We start from the raw sequence: 20,787 nt of genomic DNA, 5'->3' as shown, positions 1-20,787 counted from the left end.
CTTAATTTCATTTCATTGCGCCAGATTAGACACTGATTAGAGCAAAATAATTTATCTTCAAGATTCGGCCGCTGTCTATGAAGTGCCGCCTCTAAAAGCTGCTAAAAGAATCGATTTGTTTCTCCCGCCGCGATCCGCCTTGCTCTTTCTCCCGCTGTTTGACGGCAAAATTGGACGAGATCAGAAAATAAAACTCCAAGGAAAATGATTAACATGGACCGAAAAAATGAGTTCAAAATACTGTTCTGAAGTTAGCAGTATTAGCTTAAGCTTAAGTTAAACGGCGTGTCAAAACTGCAAGAAAACAATATGTTGCAAACCAGCAAACTAGCAAAGTTTTGTCAACAAAATTGCATGAATGTACTCGCCTCTTCTGAGAATAACCAGTCCCTTTATTCCATTGCTGATTTTTCCGTTCGTTTTACAACGTTAAGTGAGCGAAACGTTTCACTTCAAGAGGAAAAATCCAACGTTTCGTGGCGCCGGATCGGAGTAAAATGATTTCACTTCCAGATTCTGATGATGTGCCAGTCGATTTGTTTCTCCCGGCGCTAGTTGCCTTTCTCTTTCTCCTGTTGTTGGTCACATATAAAAATTGACTTTGTATCTTGTCGTCTTCAAAATTTTTTTTTTTTTTGTTTTTTTCTCAAACGCACTTGGCGATGCAACTTCCCGCCAAACAAACGCGGCCGGCAGGGCAGTTGGCCATACATTTTCCCGCCGAAAAACAACCTGGGTTACAGCACATACGCTCATTTATGTAAGCCAATGTGAAATGAGACACTCAAACCCTGTGCCGCAACACAAGGTTTTTTCGGCACCCTTTCCTGTTCTTTCTCTCTTTGTTCGTCACTCATGTTTTCCCTGTTTGCTACCACTCTCAATCGCTCTCTTTGACGTGGAACTTCGTTTCTTCGTCGCCTGTTTTCTTGATCTCTTTCTATCTCCCTTTCTTTGCTTTACATGTTTGTAGACTTATTCATAAATTGAGTTTGCGTTTTGTCGTACACGTCGTCTTCAAAAAAAATTTTTTTTTCTCAAACGCAGTTGGCGATGCAATTTCCTGCCAAACAAACCCGGCCAGCAGCGCAGTTGGCCATGCATTTTCCCGCCGAAAAAAACCTGATTTGCAGCACAAGGTTTGAGTGTCTCATTTCACATTGCTTACATGGAGGAGCATACGTACGTACGTTGTACGGTCGGTCGGACGGAAGTGACGTCATAACCAAACTAAAATTTCTCGCACTGATGGGTTTACCAAAATCTCTTAGCTATGGGGCTCCGCTCGCGCGCGCCTTGCGGTGCGCGCGGGAGCTCCGCTATCAATGCTAAAAAGGAAAGAATAATTTTGGTAAGTAAAATCTAAGTTTTGTTTCATTGCCAACAGTCTCTTTGCTTCTGTTGTTCTTGTAACCTGATTTGTGGCAGTATAAAATACCGGGAATCAATCAACATTTGTTATTTCACACAAGGCGAGAGGTGGACAGTGACAATATTCAATTTCGTGCTAGGAGTGAAAAACAAAAAATAAAAACTGTTCTGGAGTAATGACAGTAATGTTACTCTAAGATCAAGTGTGTATCATCAAATTCTGAGGAAAGAAATTTTGGTCAATTTTTGATATTTTGAAATTTTTGGTTTGGGACAAAATATCAATCAAGTAAAGTAAAGTTCTGCTTGTCTAGAGTGCACCAAAGTTTACTTATATCCCACATAAAGTTTAAATGAATATTTCAAATTGTAGTGATTGGCATGATTTCATCATGTTTCCACGATGATAAAATGTCCTATAGTGTGATGCAGCTTTGTATGTAGTTGATTGGTTTGGCTTGAGTTCCAGAAGACTGATGCTGAATTTTTAATAATTCCAGTGGACTTACTTTTAACTTTTGCATGCCAAAACTTCAATAAATGCCGTCAAGTTTTCAGAATGTCAAACCGAAATAAAATTTGGTCTTTTGTCTGATAATTGGATGCAGGCATGGGACTGCAGAACTTTACTTATAGATGCAGCTACAAAGAAAGAGTCTGATTACAAATCCCCATTCTCACGGCACATATTAACTATGAAATATCACGAAAAAAAAGCAATTTCAAGTTTTTCCTGTGTCCTTTACAAACTTGCATGCACATTGAATGGTCAGTAGACATATAACAGTCTGTAGAAAAAACTCTAAGACTAATAATTATTGTACCAACATAGCTGGGGGAATTACATGTAATCATGAACTTTCTTCGTTAATGTAGCTGCTTGCCTAAATTAAAAGGAGAAGTGTTGTCAGTATCAAATCCAAAAACCACTGTTTGAAATTTTGTTTATCCATTATTCAACTGTCCAAAGCTCAATTCCGATTGTCCAACCCACATATAATACCTGTAAATACAATTAAAGCTGCTGAAATAGCAGTACAAAATTTGTACTGCTAATTCTCAACATCCTTGCACATTTCACAACACTTCTCCTTTTAATGCTTGGTTCACTACTGACAGAACAAACCAAAAGATTATCTACACTGTCCAGTTGGTCACCATTTGAGTAGGGTACATCTTCCATCATCTCATCATGCCTCTGATCCTGTAATACAAACATACAGATGTTAAAAAATCAGACCCAGAAATTCAAATTTTGCACAGTTGTTTTATATACATGTATATATGGAAAAAAATACCCAAGGCAGACAAATCACTTGGTTATGCTCCAAATGCCAAGTCTACTGTACTGTTCTATTACAGAAGACCAAAACTCACACAACTTGAAATTCTGTAAGTAAACTCCTTTATCCCCTCAAATGTAACAACCTTAGAAATCTAACGCAGCTTTACCACATGCTCAGGTTACAACAGTATTATTTTTCACATGTTTTCTGTTTGCAAAAACACCACAAATTAATGCCAGCTATGATGGATCGTTGTTACATGCCATGCCCATTTTGTAGTCACTCTATCATCCTCTTTGTCATATAACATCACCAGGGGGAGGGAGGTTACTCAGTGATTTTTTTGTCTTTTGGAGGTGGTGCACCACAGGGACACTGACGACCTTACCCTACACCAACACCATGTTAACCCTTTGATCACCAGGCTGACCACAGGTTTTCCAAATATTCACAAAATTTGCAGTGGCAATAAACAACCCCCTGTGCAGTAAAAATACACAGCTTATAGGGGAAAAAACATCCCCCCCCCCTTTGGTTTAAAAATATGGATAAAATTACTAGTTATGGAATAAAATACACTCGTTGCCAATTCTAAAATTTTCCAAAAAACAATCTTGAAAGTATAAGTTTTGATGAAATTTGATCCTCACGTCACTGGGCTAATTTGATCCGCTTGCAAGGACGTGTTTGTTTACGCAAGATTACACAGTTATCATGTTTCATCATTGAAAACAGAAAGAATAAAAGGCTCTTGTGAGCCAACTTGTGAATGCAGAAGTGAATGGTGGTAACCATAAAGTAGTGCTCGCATCAAACTACGCTACAAGGATTTGTGGACTCCACACCACATTGCAGGGATGCATTATCTATAGTCACTTGCTTAACGCACAAAACAATTAAATTAAACACACACTTGGATTCCTTTTGATATGCTAAGCAACGCAAAGGTGGAGTGTATGTTCTTCAGGTAGTTTTATGTGGTTCCCAACACTATTGATGCAAAACAAAAGCGTCCAGTTTTTCTTCCAAGAACCTTGTAAATTTATTTCCCTTGCATCATGTTCTTGATACATGTGAACAATTTGGGTTGCCTAGCATGTGACCGAAATCTTGCCGGTGTTTTCAACATGGTAATTCCTTTCTATGTTCAAACGACGGCTTCTGTCAGTGTTTTATAACATCAGAAGACGTTTTCAATCTTGCTAAAGTTGCCATTTTGAGTTTATCCAAGTGAGCGTAAACTATGGAAATGCATCAAGAGTCACGGTACTCAGTAGAATCTCAAGCAAATTTTCAGTGTTTACGTTTGCTCTGGTGAATCAATGTCATCGATCACACTGGGCTCCGAATAAAAATTTATTACCAAGTTTTAGTTTCCTATTTTAGGCTTAGCCTTTTACCTACGGAATTGCCTAGGGTCTTTAAAGTTAATTAAACGTTTACATTTTCTGGCCGGAGATAGAAATGTGTGAAGTGTAGCGTTCGGCCGTATGTAAATTCAGTGTTTAGTTACTAAAGGAAAGTTGCCCCTTAGTTTTTGTAAATGTTTTGTTTTAAGAATAAGTTATTTGTTGCGTTGATTTTATGTCCTTGTTTTTTGTCCTGTAATGGCAGCTGCTGGTGAATACATAAGCTATACGTAGACTAATGAATAATACATGATTTTGATTAGATTCTGATTGAATTAATATAAAGTTTATGACAGATTGAACGAGAAACAATTTCCCCACATTTTGATAACTTGTTCAGTGCATGTGCGCATTTACAAGTTAAAAACAGAAAAAAAGCTTTCCTAATTGAAACTTTCAGGTAAGTCTGTTTACGACTAACAAAGAAACTCGCACAATTTTTAATTCGCGATTACAGAAGCGCAAACAATTTGAAGTCCATTTTGAATTTCCATAAAAACTGTTAGGAATATGAAGAATCGGTCAATTAGAACAGTATTTCATACAAATTCACAATTAAACTTGTAATTTGTTTGTGAGATGAATTCCCAGAAGTACTCAAAAATTACCAAGAAAGTCTTGGCTTGAATAATGATTTGAGATGTCTGCTTGCCTGTCGGCTTGATAAAACAACAATTTCTCCTTGAAGCACAATTTCTTTCCTGTTAATTCTCTGATTTCTGCTGTTGAAACTGTCCTGTATTCCTTAGCAGTTCTTCTTTCGAAGTATCGTTTCGAAAAGCTGTGAAAACGCAAAAATTGGCAACTGAAAAGTTGAGTGTCAGCCATGCAAATTTGTTTCTGCTGAATTTTTCTGGACACTACCTTGGAGTCAAAAAATTCCCTGTAGGATTTTTTTTGGACTCATGGATAAATTTTTGGTGTAAAATATACCAAATTTGGCGTATTTGTAATCTCACACATATTGATGTCTTTCAACTTTAATGAATCCACCTAATAATTGCTTTTGAGTCATTTTGGTCTGAAAATCTTAAGAATTAATGGGTAACTGGATTTTAAGAGAGTAATGTCTGAAAATTGGTCTGAAATAGCCCAATTTCAATACAATAAACATCACTGTGAGGCTCCGAGGAATAAATTGTAGAGTTTGAGCCTTGCTGTGATATTTGTTGTTTCAGGCTGAATTTTAATATATTGAAATTGGGCTATTGGGTCAGAATTTGGAGAACAGATGGAGCTGCCCCTCCTCCCCTCTTCATCACAAAAAAATGCGAGCAGTACCCCTTCCCCTCCCCCCTACTGGTCATTGCATCTTCCCCCCGTAACCCTGCAAAATCCACCGTAACAAAAAGGACTGGGCTGTGCATTTTACCGCAGTCTCCTGCGAACGTAATGTCTGGGTCAATTCCAAAAGCGATCATCCCCCCCCCCCCGGGCAAACCCCCGGGCATTTGACTTTTTTAAAAATGCCTGATCGAATTCCCCTCTATATGGGCCGATTTCTAGGTCAAATGCCCCACTGGTTGGGGCTGAAAAGTCATCGTGTTGGTTTTTTTTTTTTGTATTCGCTAGCTGTTTATATAAAAATCAACGAAATTCATACATTAATAAATTTAAAACAATTTATTATTAAAGATAATGCATAACATCACATATGAAACTCAACTAACAGAGAGTTCAACGATATATGTACCGATACTCGCTTTTCTTTTATATTTAATGTACATGAAGTTTGCTAATACGTGTGATAACAGGAACAATGATAAAAAACATTATGTTATGAAACCTAGACAAGCCAACAAGTCGAGCTTCGAACGCCGAGCAAAGGGAGAACGAAGCTTGAAGGAACTTGGACATACCACTGAAAATGAGAAGCGAAGAGCACTATGTAACCCCGCCATGCCAAAAACAATCTCAGATATATTTGTTGGAACACTTCTCTATGGTAGTATTAAATGGCTTACTACATTAAAAACTGTTTGACGCAAAATATACGAGTAAATTCTGGCTGCGAATAAAGCATTCCGACAATTTATGCGACCGCTGACCAGCATTTTTTCGACGGGTCAAATGCCCGATGGGTCGGGTTTCTATTCGCGTCAAATGCCCCACTATGTGGAGCCGAACAGGGGTCAAATGCCCGGGGGTTGCCCGCTCCGTGAAAACTAAAATCTTAAACTAAGATTTTACCTTACGTTTCCCGTCTTATGCAAGACCACCACCACATAATGTTGAGACGGTGATCATCTTATTTTAACACAGGAGATCTCAAGTGAAGACTATCGGAGTCTCAGTTAGTATATAAGATAAAAGATTGTCTTAAATATTGTCTTTAAATCGTCTTCATTTGAGAAGCGCTTATCTTAATCAACATTGAGGCATCTTACTTTAAGAAAGACCAGTCTTAATTATATTAATCTGAGTCGATGGGGTCCTTATTTTAAGACGTTTTTTGGTCTTGTGGAAATTTTAAGACGCCTAAGCAGGCTATAAGATACTGCCATCCTACGTAAGATGCAATACGCCTTAAGCTGGCGACACACCTGGCATTTTATACGACGATCGCAGCGAATTTGATCGCCAGCGAAAATCGCAAGTGATTTTTGCCACCGATTGATGCGGACATACCTGGCGATTTTTTTTCGCCGATCGCGGCCTTGTTCATGTGATAAACCCGCCCAACCTGACTGATTTACTTTACTGGCAATTCGCAGCGATGAGCGTAAAAAAAATCGCGGGAACGGGCACATTTGGCGAATTTAATCGCCGATATCTGACATGCCAGATATCGGCGATTTAATCACCATTTTAGTTCTCGGTAAAAAAAAATAAATAAAAAAAGGCTAACTTGGAAGAAATAGAAAATTCCAACACAAAAGGATCCAAATTTTGGAACGGCCTTCCTGATTGGTTCATTAAAAAATGCAGACCTCATAGGGAACAGGACTTCTCTTCTGATTGGTTGATTTTGATCCAAACTCTGCAGACACGGAGTCTGGGCTGGAGTCTGGAGCTTTGATCCATCGCAAACTCTCACCTTGTTCAGACTTAAAACAAGCCGTTAATATTTTTCAAGCAGGGGAGAGTGGAGAATTTACAAGAATTTCGAGACAACAACTTCAATATTCAAATGAGAAGACATCTGGACATCAAATACGGTCTAAAGGCTCGGCTAAACGTTGCAACTATACACGAACTTAACAGCGTGCACTGCACACTCAGCGGAATGAAAATGGAATGAAGAAATTACTGTCGCTTTCTAAACCGCCTGTTTTTTGAAAACCAAGATGAGTCCTGCAATTCTGCTGCGTCACCGATCAAAGGAATGAGTGTAGTGACAATTCAGACAATCTGCAATGCAAAGTTTATAATTTACGGGACTTTTAAGACCAACAAAACAGTATTTAAAATGCCGCGGCCCGACCTCTGTTTTACTGCAAATTTACGGTAAGCGGATTTGTATAAGTTGTGTTTTTTCAGATTTGGTTTTAATAAAGTACTATGGATTGAAATTTGTTGTGTTTTCATTGCTGCATGTATCATGTTCAAGCTTAACGGTATTAAACGCTCCCTGTTTTTGAATGTAGGCTTAATAGTGACCGTTGCAGTTAGATTGAAGATTTCTTCCTTGCTTCGAAACTTGAATTGAGATTCTAAAGCATCTAGAATAAGATTGTTCAAATCTTGAGTTAAGATGAAAATATGACTTACCAGAGCACTTTGAATCTAAGAAAAAATCATCTTAATCTAAGACGCCATCATCGTATAAATAAGAAGAAAGTCGTCTTATCCTAAGATAAATCGTCTTCAAATGAGATTTACGCGCTGCCTTACCACAGCACCAGAATTAAGTGTAAAAAACGTCTTAAAGTAAGATTTTAGTTTTTACGGAGCGGGGGGGGGGGGGGGGGGATGATCGGGCTTGGAATTGACTGATACATAACAAGCCAATAGGCTCATAAAAAGTCAAATAGTTTTTCTTCCGCATTTCTAACACCATCGTATATGCTAGGTTTGAAGTTTTTAGAACTTTTCTGTACGTTTTTAGGGTTTTACGCTACGAATTATGAGTAAAGGTATTGGTCGCCATCTTTCTTATTACCGTGGATTCGAACTTGGCGCTAACAAAAGTTAATTACCCCAATTTTAAATAATTCTATAGCAGTAATCCAAGAGTTAATTAATCAAAACACTGTCATTACGTAGAGCTTTAAACTCGTAAACAATTAAATACGTTATCCGATATTTCATGTTTTAAGGAAATCGAACTTACGTTCGTGATGTTTTCCTGGTCATGAAGCGGAGTCAGGTGGCTTTCAAACATAAACTTAGAACCTTGCAAACACCTGAAAAGGGGCAAATATCATTTCTCTCTCACATTTTAAATGCGTTTTGAACTTGAACCACAATTATAAGGACGTAAGAACGCAAAATTTTTCAAATAAAATGCCTTTAAATTCAGAGACGAGAAAGCTTGCGGCCACGTTTGGTTATGAGGTAGCAAAGTCTTTTGGGTCAAAAAAATTTAACTCGTGATGACACCACGTGGCAAGCTCGTGACAAAACTCATTCCCAGGCTCTTGGCATCAATTCAGGTTACGGCTACTGATTCAGATTTGCCGATAGAATCGATCCCACGGCCAACACATCTGTAAATTACTTTCAAGCAGACCCCAGTTGTTTCCAGGAAAGGGGGGAAGGGGTACTTGACCCGTGTTTCGGTATAGGGGTGTCGCGGGGGGTTTGAAACCCTGATCTTAAATACCTACCCTGTGTAGAACAACGTCCTCTATTTTAAGAACCTGTTTAGGACAAAGAAAAACATCTAGTTCTTGATTTACACAAGTGTTTATTGGCAATAGTAATTACATTTCAAAGGCCCACTGTCATTTACCGGACGTGATGTTCCACGCATTGAAACACGAATCGAACACCAATCACAACGGATAAAATAATACATTACCTAGAAGTGATGGAAGTAATTTCGGATTGCCAAATACTCGACGACAGTCTTCCAACCATACCCTGTCTAAGACGGGACCAGGACAGACCCGCTTGAAATTATATACCCTGTTCAGGAAGAGGGGCCAAAAACCATACCCTATCCAGTGGCACGTCCCCGTATAGCCCATATAGGGGAGTGCCACCTCCCCCCCCCCCCCCCTACGGATATTGTTTAAAGAGTGGATAATCTGGGCTTATCCAGTGAATGAAATGTATTGGTTGGAGTACATTTTATCCGCTGGATAACGATTTATACACTGGGTAAGGTTATCCACTCAACGCCATCGGAATGGGGGTGAATAGAGGGGAGAACCGGCCCAGAATCCTTCGGGTCCTGCACTCGATAACAACACTGGGAGGTCATTGCATTGAAGACCCTGCTAGCAGAGCCTTGTTTTTTTTTCTGGCGGGGAATCAAGAAGGTCTTTGATTGTAGGGTGGTCTTTGCAATGCGGTTTTATGTATACAGCTATTTCAATTAACGTTGTCGGTTCAAAGCATGAAGCTAAAAGACAAGCCCGAAAGTTTACGTGGGATTTTTATGAATAAATTCATCAAAATCAGTCATGCCTGGAGAAAACAATAGGTTGTAATTAGCAGTACAATGACCTGCACGCGCAGGGATGATTTTGATGAAATTATTCATAAAAATAATCCCACAAAACATTGCGGTCAGTGTCTTTTAGCTTGATTTTAATCGGACAACGTTAATTGAAATAGCTGTAGACTTCTGAGCATTTAGACAGACAGCCAATCCAACCTCGTTCCCAGCGCTTTTCCTTTTTAAAATGGGGAGGAAAAGCTCTAAGAACGAGGTTGACAGCCAATCCGAACTGCCCTCACTAATAATTCCCTTTGATCCACTCTTCCCCCTCCCCTCCCATCCCTTCCTCAGGCCAGAGGAGAGAACAGACCGTGATATACAGGCACGATGCGAAGACCTCCCCTCACTCCCTTAATGGGACCCCCCCCCCCCCCCACGGTACATAAATAAGGCATCAAACAAGAACGTCATGAAAGAACAAAAGTATGCTGTAATGTTATTTACTTTTTTATTAATTTTTCACCAAATTATAACACTTATCGAGTCTGCAACCCAAGGGCAATATTTACAATGCAGAATAGAAACTTTACTGATTTCACCTGAAAGTTCTGCTTCATCTCTGTCGGAAAAAAGCTTAGAGTGTCTTTTAGCTACAGCACAGTCTTTCGGGATTCATTGCGCAAACAATGCAAATTACTCTAAATTTATGTAAACGTTTTCTTTGACATAAATAAGTTATTTAAGCTTGGTTCACACTTGTGACATAAGCATAAACATAAGCATAAGCATAAGCATAAGAATGTGTAGTGTGAACCGGTGTGACATAAGCATAAGCATAAGCATAAGAAAAAGGAAACTTTTTCGTTTTCCTATGCTTATGCTTATCCTTATGCTCATGTCAAGTTATCACAAGTGTAAACCGGTGCGACATAAGCATAAGCATAACGAGGCAGCACTGTTTGATATCAGCGGAAATATAATTGAAAATAGTGCCCAATCTCTGCCGGCTGATCTGCAGTTCCAAGATGGCGTCTTCTACAGATTTCTCGGAAAAAATAGCGACCCATTAGCCGAAGCTGTTCGCATTTATCCTTGTTTACACCACAAGGCATCACCTGATTTTAAAGACAACAAGAAAAAAAACCTAGCCTGGCAAGATGTCGCCAAAGCCGTCAGCATTGAGAATGGTAAGTTGACATGATTTGTCTGAGTACTCAGCCTGTATGAAGAGTTTTTCGAATTTCCCGCTTGTCCTGGAAGCCCAATGCGCCTGCGTATGTCGCCTTTCTTATGCTTATGTCACAAGTGTGAACATTCTTATGCTTATGCTTATGTTACAAGTGTGACCCAGGCTTTATTCTCGGAATCTTTTTGGCATTCCTTTTTTCAGCGTTACCTATTTCAATATCTCAGTTCTATTAAACGCAGACTGGTAAAATCGATCATTCAGTTTCTACAAGTTTCTTTTAGAAGCGAAACGTTGTTTTTGCGTAATGTACATAGGTTCTTGAGTGAAGAGCGCACGGAGCATGCTCCTGGGGAGAATAATTTCGGAACCGTGCGTTGAGCGAATTGGTTCTAGCGATGATGACGAATCAGCAAGGATACCATTGGCTAAAGGGATTCCTTCCGATTGGTCAGGATTACTTTGGCTGGAAAAGAATGGTAACAATTTTAGAACACAGCTGTAATATTAAAATGAAACAAATAATACGGGGTGATGAGATTTAACAACAGAACGGGAACGTCAGTTGACGACGGCGCGCGCATCAAGAATACCCATAAGATCCCCATAAGATAGTAGATATAGACCCGCGTCCAGACTATTCCGCGCACTCTCGCGTCCTCAAATGACGCTAAATCAGCCTAATGATGACTGCAGACAGCTTTCTCAGTTCTCGTAATAGGAGAATGTTTCTTTCTGCCTTTTCGTGGAATGAGGTCTCCTAAGTATGCATAATGCTTGTCTAGTACTGGGCTCCTGTTTAGGGACCAGTCATTTATCAGAGGAGGGGGGGGGGGGGGGGTGGGCTGGTGCATGTTAATTTTCTTATACATAATTTCTCGTGGGCCTGTTCTTGCCACTGCATAACATAATGTGGCCTCCCTTGGAGTCTGCGCATGAATAAGATGACCTGCCCTCAACTACAGAAACGCCATCCTCCCAGATCTAGTAGTTGTCACTGTGATTTGAATATCATCCCCTTTCTCATCATCATCCTCTGAACTCGAGCCAACCTCAACAAGGACATAGTGTGTTTGAACACTTTCATCATCAGAAGATAAGTATTCCTCTTCATTTTCACGACTGCAGAGTGGATGTCCCTCTTCTTGTGTAAAACCCTGTATCTGTTGTTGAATAATGTGCCTTTACACCTCCATTAGCTTTGCATGCTTGTTTGATGCAGTACGAAGCCCGTGATGCTTCAAGTACTTATCGATAACTGCTATTGTCTGCTTTCTGAGGCAGCCATCTTTAAACGTCCGATTCCAATCATACTCTTGGTATGTCTTGCTTGCCTTGGTTGACTTTTAGCCAGTCTTTCCTACTTTCTTTTGTCTTTCTTAAGATCGAGTAATGTCAAATGCTCCAGATAGTCTTTCACGCATCCCGCAGCCAGAACAAATTCTCTTGAGAATTTCGAGATACTGGTGGGATCATCCAAGGAGCACTGCCCTGATGCGTATGCTGCTTTCAGCTGTACCCTTGGCATGCAATCATCGACAAGCCTGTTGTTTGCTGGGGTTTTAGACAAAGGAAAATAATGATACTTATCACTTTCGTTGTCAGGAAATGGCCTCACAACATGTTCAATCTCCTCACAGCATTGTTCTCTCGTGCTTCAGAAGTCGCAGAGTGCAAAACTTTCACCATTTTCTTTACAGGCTGCACTGTATCATTGGAGAGATGTTCCTTGAATATTTAATATTCAAGGAACATCTCTCCAATGATACAGTGGCTGTCCATAAATGAAGGGTGATTTTCCACTGGCTGAGTGAAACAAAAAAAGTGGAAAATGTTTTTCTCACACACCGCTGGGGGCCTGGGGATGGGTTTAGGTCATTTGACATTTTAGGCGGGCAGTTGTTTTTTGTTGACCGCCATTGCTTGACCTTTTTTGCGAAAGTGTGCGAAAATATTTGCATTTCTTAGTCACGAATCGTTAGTGAAGCATGTCAAAGGACACGAGACGTTCAAAAAGGAGTTCTCGGGCGGTTAGCCAACTTGAGCCATACAACAAAAGCGCTAGTCAGCGAGGTCATAGTCGATGAAGTCAGGGTTCAAGGCACGAAAGCCCGGAGCGTGAGGAACCTCCAAACTGAGCCGAGGAACCGCCAAGTTGGGCAAAGGAGCCGCTGCAGCAGCAGAAACTGTATTCCAAAGAGTTAAAGAAGCTGAAGAACGAGCTTGATGATGCGAAGCTTCGAAAACATGGCAAAACTGAGCGATCCGGAACCGGAGTTTTGTTTCAAGGGAAACAAGAAGCAGTACAAACTTAATCGCGACGTCTTGGATAAAATTGACAGGGCTAAGAATACGAGTGATGATGAATCCAGGACCGAGCTCCTCGAGGAAGGTGAGAAACTTCTTTTAGAATGAAATAAGCACATTTGCCTTGCCGATAAGTATGGTTGGGACACGGTGGAATGTAATGCGGCCGAACCACTTGCTAACGATTCTGGCAACGAGAAGCGGATAAAAAAGGCTGTCAAAGAAAGCAAGCAACTCAGGGAGGAGAGACGAAAGGCAGCTGCAGCGAAGTGGAAACCGAAGAAGTCGCCCCCACAACGAGGAACTGATGGGCCGAAACGTGTGGTGGCTGAAAAAAGCCACAACTTCCGAACGGCAGGAATGTCGTCCAATATGGCGCGTAACCCCAAGCAGTTGTGTTTTCGCTGCGGTCGAAACGGCCATTACGCCCGGGATTGCTATGCATCAGTCGCAAGTGGAGGTCCTGGATGGGGCCAGAACAATGGGCAATCATCTGGAAGTCAACGGTGATGCCGTGAACTTCCCACCAGAAGAGAGTGTACATAATGGATATCTCAAGTTCGAGAATGTTGATTTTGCTTGTCCCACGGTCGTGAAAGGCAGATTGAGGGAGAACATTTCATTTTGGAAGAACATTGGGGCTAGTAGGTGGGTTCTGCGTGTCCTTCAAGAAGGCTATAGGTTACCGTTTATTTCCCTTCCTCAGGAGGCCTTTTTCAGGAACCATCCTAGTGCTGTTGAAGATAATGTTTTTGTTTGCACTGAGATTTCAAAGTTACTGCTGTCTGGCGCTGTAGTGGAGGTAAAAAGTGAGGACTTGGCAGTATGCAACCCACTGGGTGTCGTGGGGAACTCTGCACAAAAATGCCGCCTAATCATGGACTTGCGTTATGTCAACCAGTACCTGAGGTCATGAAAATTTAAGTACGATGACATTCGCACAGCAGCAGACTTATTTCATAAAGATGATTGTTTTTTTAAATTTGATTATAAGAGTGGCTATCATCACATCGAAAAGTTTCCTCCGCATTGCAAATACCTCGGATTTTCCTCATTCTACAAGGGGCAGCTAAGGTTTTTTAAATTCACGGTCCTTCCGTTTGGCTTATCAACTGGTCCTTACCTCTTCACCAAGATTCAAAAGGGCACTCGTGAAACACTGGAGGGGCAAAGGTTTCAGATTGTTTACATATCTCGATGATGGAGCGGGTGCAGACCGGGACTGAGGTGAGGCAGTCAGGTTGTCAGCTGAAGTAAGGAGGGACGTTTTGTTGAGTGGCTTTGTTGCCAACGAAGAGAAGAGTCAGGGGGACCCAGTACAATGTGGTGAACTCCTGGGCTTTATAATGGATTTGTGATCTGGAACTTTCCAGGTTCCGCCAAGGAGAGTTGATGCTTTGAAACAACTGTTGAATGATACTACAGCTAAGAAGTTTGTGGTTTCAGCACGTCACTTGTCACGCATCACTGGTTCACTGGTTTCGATGGGTCTTGCATTGGGCCCTGTAGCGCGTCTCTGGACTAGGGCACTCTACAGGGACATATGTCAAACAGCTTACTGGGACAGGCCTTTCTTGATATCTCAGGAGAGTCAAGCTGAGGCCCAGTTTTGGAGGGTAAATTTTGACACTGGTGGTTACCCAATATGGTCCCCTAGTCCAAAAGTGGAGGTTATAACTTACTCAGATGCAAGTGGGCAAGGCTGGGGTGGTTTCGCAGTGCAGTTGAGTGGTAAGGTAGCCAGAGGCAGCTGGTCTGGTGAAGAAAGTAGAAAAAGTTCTACGTTTAGAGAGGTGGCTGCCATCAGGCATGTGCTGGAATCTTTTGCAGATGAAGTCAGGGGTAAAGACGTGTCCATCGCACCGATAACAAGAATGCAGAAATTTTTTTGTCAGTGGGAAGCCGCATCAAGGAGCTGGACGTGGAGGCTGTGGTGGTTTACAGGTTGTGCCGGGAACTTGGCATGCGCTTGACAGTTGAGTGGGTTAGCAGAGATGAAAATACGAGACCAGACGAGCTGTCGAGGTTGGAGGATTCTAATGACTACATGTTAGACCCAGCTTGCTTTAATTACCTTGACGCCTTGTGGGGTCCCCACACCATTGATAGGTTTGCTAGCCTGAAGACAAAGCAGTTGGAGAGGTACTGCAGCAGGTATCATAACCCAGGTTGTGTGGCAGCAGATGCCTTTACAGTCTCTTGGTCTCATGAAGTTAATTGGCTTTTCCCTCCTCCATACCTGGTTCCACGCGTGTTGAGGCACATGTCAGCAGGAAGGGAGAATGGCACCTTGATTGCTCCGAAGTGGCGTTCAGCAAGCTGGTGGCCACTTCTAGTGGAGAAGAGTGGGAGCTGGAAGTCCTTCATTAGCCAGTCCATACAGATTCAACCATACGAAGGGATGTTCCTATCATGATCTGCAGCTAGTGACATTTTCACAGCGGGCGTTCCCTCCTTCTCCCTTCTGGCACTCAAACTTTGTTTTGACGGCAATTGCTGAACATTCCTCTTGGTGGAACTACTATGATGAAATCTGTTTTCGACCTTGTTTTCTGCTCTGGTGATCGTAAGCCAGCCAACATTGCCGTTATGGGAGCTGGATAGATTGGGTGGCTCATAACTGGTCATTTGTTGTTTTGACAAGGCAGCAGGATTTTATGACTATGCTGTGGATTGACAGCCGCTACGTTTGAACACTACTGTGACTAGCAGTTTATTGCCGTTGTGGCAGAGTAGACCCCAGCTGTGTTGGCCTAAGGGGTACTGCTAGCACTGGTTATCGGTGTGTGCTTGCTGTATCTAAATGTGGATGTGCGTACAGTTTTTGAGCGCTTTGTTTACTGTTTTGGCAAAGTAGCCCTAGCCGTGTTGGCCAAAGGGGAACATCATTCTAATGTTTGTTGCCAGTGTGCATATGTTAGCTAGTTTGTAAGCCTTATTAGTCTTGCTGTTTGGGCATGTTTTAATGAGTGTTATGGAGGTGTTAATGTACGTGGTGTTTTACTCAGTACATTTCTTTTTCAGTTTCTAGCCCTGCCCCAGAGGGTGCTTACTTATCTGACTGGTTACGTGGGGAAACTATGACTCACCCTAGGCTGAAGTATCTCGCGAAGCCTCTACCAGCAATCCTGATCCAGGACAGAGCACCTAAGACAGTGAGCACTTATGTCTGTGCTTATGAAGCGTGGCGAACATGGGCTGTCCAGTGTGAGGCCACTCCCCTACCAGCAGATCCTACAGTGTTTTCCTTGTATTTGGTACACCTTATTCAGCAGGACCGATCAGTTTCCTGTGTTAACTCTGCTATCTATGGAGCCAGCTGGGTCCACAAGAAGAGCGGCTATCAGCAGCCTAGTGACCATCCTCTCGTGCAGGGGGCTGCGGAGGCCGCACGAAGGATCCTTGCTAGGCCCCCAAGTTGCAGGAGACCTTTGGAAGCCAGCCATGTTAAGAGCGCTATCCTTCGCCTCGAGCAGGGTCCTTTGTCTGATATACAGGTGGCTGTTTTGTTTGCTTTGGGTTTCTTTGGCTTCCTTCGCTGGGACGATCTGAGTCGATTGACTGTGGGCAATCTTCAGTTTGAGGATCCTCATCTTGCCATGTTTCTGACACAGAGGAAGAATGATCAGTTTCGCCAAGGCTCATGGGTTTTCATAGCTCGCAGTGATTCATCACCTTGCCCGGTTGCAGTGGTTGAGAAGTTTCTGAAGGAAGGCAATCATGACAGGAAGTTGTGGCTATTCAGGCGGGTGTCGTCGACGAACGAGGGCGTGAAGCTTAGGAGAGATCCTATGTCATATAGTCGGGCAGCTAAGTTTATTAAGGCCGAGCTGCGGAAGGAGGGGCTAGATCCTGGCTTGTACGGAATTCATAGTCTGCGAGCTGGAGGCGCTACAACTGCAGCAGCTTTGGGCGTCCCTGAGCGTCTGTTCCAGAGGCAGGGCGGTTGGCGCAGCGTCAAGGCACGGAATAACTATATTGCGGAGTCTTTGGATTCCCTGCTTCTGGTTACCAAGACAATTCAAGACCAAACCTCATGAATTATACAGCTAAGCTCGTGCTGCTCAGAACCTGTTTTGTCCTTATAAACTGATTTTTGCATTATCAAGTGTCCTTATGAGACTGTTTGACTTTGGACATTAAGTTCCGTTTGCCAATTTTCATTTTCTTTTTTCGAGTAGTATTTCATTAGGTTTTTTACTCTATGCTTTATGCTGTTGCGGTGGTCGGCTTGACATGGCTCCCAGCGGTGTGTGAGAAGGGTGATTTTCCACTGGCTGAGTGAAACGAAAAAAGTGGAAAATGTTTTTCTCACACACCGCTGGGGGCCTGGGGATGGGTTAAGGTCATGTGACATGTAAGGCAGGCAGTTGTTTTTTGTTGACCGCCATTGCTTGACCTTCCCACCCACCCACCCTAGAGTTTTTCAGTCGTTCAACTCACTTCTAAACGAGTTTAGATTTTGTTTGATTTTTAGCGAGTTCATGCTTTGACCTTCCAATTGTATACTTGTATATTTTGTGAACCTGTTATTGTTATTGTGTGAATAAAGGTCAGGCTTGTGGTGGTCGGCTTGACATGGCTCCCAGCGGTGTGTGAGAACATATCTTCTTAAAGTAGTGGTATCTTTGCACACTTCATAAGATACGATTTGTTGAAAAAGAACTGACAATTTGATGCTGTAGTTGTATAGCACTTTAAGGATGTTTCGTGAACACATTCTGAAGTTTGAATAAAAAAATTGTCCAAAAAAGGAAAATAAGAGAAAGGCACAGAAGGGAAAAGATAGACGAGAAGAAGATAATTTTGGTTTAATCTCCAAACTACTGTCTGATGGTGAGATTCCAGTTAAGGAAGTCAATAGGGCTGCTCTAATATCCTTAAAGTTTACTGGCTAAAGCAAATGATGGAAAGAAGGCTTATAAGTGATCAAGCTTGTACACTCGCCCTCTATCAGCTCTTCAAACAATGAATCAGAGGACAGTGATACTGAGTAATACTGAGTAATACATGAAGTTTATTTTTCCAATGTGAAAGGACTACTATACGCCGTGTTATGTTGGTCTGTTACGCCATCATTTTGATAATAAATAATATTTGACTTGTTGATTCGTTCAGTGTTGTTTCTTTTTTGTGGAACGGAAATTGGAATGCACAAAAATACATGGCCACTCAGAAATGGTTGCACAATTTTATGCAGCCCCCCATTTTAAGGTGCACAAAAAGGTATGACCCCCACCCCATTTACACTAGCCCACCCCTTCTAATAAATGACCGGTCCCTTAGGTGTAGACCACCAAGTTCTCACAACTGATAAAACGTCCATTAAAACATGACAGGACGGAAAGGACGCTTACTGTAAGTACCTCCTGGTGTCTCTCATCAATCCTTAAAAGACTTTTCTAAGGATTTGTGAGAGCTTTTTCTGGAGTACCTGTTTACGCTCCAGGTTTCGTCACCTATGCTTTCCGCTTCATGTCATCAACTCGTAATGAACCTGACTCAGTTTTCATATGGAGGAATGTTACGTAACAGCGACAAGTCATTACTGGTCAAACTTTGTAACAAAACATGAATGAAACCAGGAAATCCGAACCACCTACACTGACTCAGTTTTCATATGGAGAAATGTTACGTATCAGTGACAAGTCATCACTTTTCAAACTTTGCAACAAAACATAATCCGAACCACCTCCACTGACGTAATCGGGTCTGAAGGAAATCCAAAGCAATGAGTAAATAAATCAGATCTAAAGAATTCTGCGGCATGCCGGAGCTTATTAAAGCGTGATTATCATTGGATAAGATTGGAACGCGTGGAAAATACAAATTATATTACAACTTTACACTAGGAGGTTTTTTGCCGGTAAATTGCACCAAATAAAGCTAATAGTTTAAAACTTACCAGGAACTTCGTAGATCTAGTTGTACATTAATATTCAAAGCGAACAAAGCTTTTCCTGTTAATGTTTCTCGTTTTAATGTTTTGCGATAAGCCGCTGCCATTCGCATTTGGTATAGCGATGTATGGAAACGCGGAGATACGCACTGCCACAGGTAATCTGGTGGCAATCGCGGGATCGAGAGAAACCGTGCGCTTCCGAAACAGCCAGATCATGCCACGTAAGTCTCGAGAAAATTCAATCGAGGAAAAACGCAGGATACGAAACGAAAGAAGAAAAAGCAAACGGCTGTCAAGGACTGCTATGGAAAGGGAGAACACAGAAATTCGAACACAGAAAGAAAGAGATGCGCATTCTCGTGCCAAAGAATTGGCGCGAATTCACTATGACAAATGGAAAGCATTTGCCGAACAGAATAACAGGAGCCTGGACAAAAAACAGGGTAAGGCTCTCTTGGTGCAAATATAGAAGAAAATAGGCATCGTAGAAGAGCAGTTTGTAAGAGAAAGACATGCGTAAACATGACTAGTTTATCGTGTAGTCTCATCGCGTAGAATGGCCATTGTTCTTGTGACATTTACTTCCAGTTATATAGGTCTGCCATGACGCTTGTTATTATTCATAGCGGCCCAAAAGGAGCTTATTCATTGGTTGTTATGAACGCGCGGTAATGCTCATTTGTCTGATGGAGGAAGCGAACTAAACAATGCATCCAGTGCACTATTGTTACCCTTTGTTTCGATGACCACAAACCGCTTTGAATAAACTCAGCCCACTTTTGTTTTCTCGTTTGTTCCGCGACTGATTCGCACACCGATGTATAATTATAAGTTTTCCCTTTCGTTACGTCGAAAGTGAACTTAAGACCCCAACACTAGAAACAAAGCGTATTTTATAGTGCTGTAAATAAATTCGTTATTTTGCTGTATGCAATTTGCGCGCGCGGAAAGCGACCAAGAAGTATAAAGAACTCTTTCGATTCTGTTTTCGGATCTTTGTGACTTACCTGTTACCAAAACAGCTGGTAATTTAACGACAGTTGCGACATGCACGAACTCACAATCGCTGGAGACATTATTTGTCAGCTTATGTAGCGATCGTTATCCTGATAGTCGATTTGATCTCGGCGAATCCAATCGAATTGTTCAGTAATCGAACCCAAGCGAACACCAATCTTTCCGGTACCGAACGGTCGATTATCAAGCTCAACGTTGGAGTTAATCTTTTAAACTGTGTTTTATACACCCAGTTTTAATATTTTGTTCAATCCAACTTCAACCACTCATAAAATAAAGTAGTCACTTCTGTCTCATTCACCAACCAGTGTTCCCGCCAAAACAACCTGAGCCAGCCAGCACCAAAGGCCAGTGTGGTTAGACTATGATCATGTGCATATTTGTTAAACAAGATGGCGAAGCATTGAAGACCATATTTACTGTAATGTCCGTTCGCTTTTCTTTTAAAAGTAGTGGATACGTGTTTGCAATCGATCGAGTTATGAAAATGTCTGAAAAGAGCTCCCGATCACTGACGTTGTCCATGTTTGTATTTTTTGCGCGATCTGATCGGCTGTTTGAATGAACCAGCTGGTAAACTCGGTTTTAAAATGCGCGGCAATTGTAAATGATTTTCCGACTGAATGGTTTTATGAATAAGTAATTATTTAGTCTTGGCAACCATAGTTATTCAGTCGAAGGCTTAAAACAATAGCACACTCGCTCAAGACGCGCCATTTTCAAACGAGAGTTTTCAAACTTAAAAGGACAGTGGTTCCCGA

At 41.7% G+C, this 20,787-nt stretch overlaps 1 long non-coding RNA gene and 1 pseudogene across 2 annotated transcripts; one reads left to right on the top strand and one right to left on the bottom strand.

Moving 5' to 3' along the window:
• Nucleotides 1-1,664: 1,664 nt before the first annotated feature.
• LOC146452344 (uncharacterized) lies at nt 1,665-8,585 on the bottom strand. Of its 2 annotated transcripts, XR_014859783.1 has the most exons (3): nt 8,340-8,585; nt 2,917-3,046; nt 1,665-2,575 (listed from the first exon to the last, which is right to left on the bottom strand). It is a non-coding gene; the product is annotated as an uncharacterized LOC146452344 (long non-coding RNA). The 2 variants fall into 2 exon arrangements; XR_014859782.1 differs by lacking the exon at nt 2,917-3,046 and having other exon boundaries at nt 8,340-8,579.
• Nucleotides 8,586-13,265: 4,680 nt separating this feature from the next.
• LOC146452343 (uncharacterized) lies at nt 13,266-15,607 on the top strand (annotated as a pseudogene).
• The last annotated feature ends 5,180 nt before the right edge of the window (nt 15,608-20,787 follow it).

Source organism: Pavona decussata, unplaced genomic scaffold (genome assembly GCF_977016875.1).
Source record: "Pavona decussata unplaced genomic scaffold, jaPavDecu1.1 SCAFFOLD_371, whole genome shotgun sequence".
Classification (NCBI taxonomy): domain Eukaryota; kingdom Metazoa; phylum Cnidaria; class Anthozoa; order Scleractinia; family Agariciidae; genus Pavona; species Pavona decussata.
Note: the sequence above shows the minus strand (reverse complement) of the source record. Positions and strands in the feature narration are given on the sequence as shown.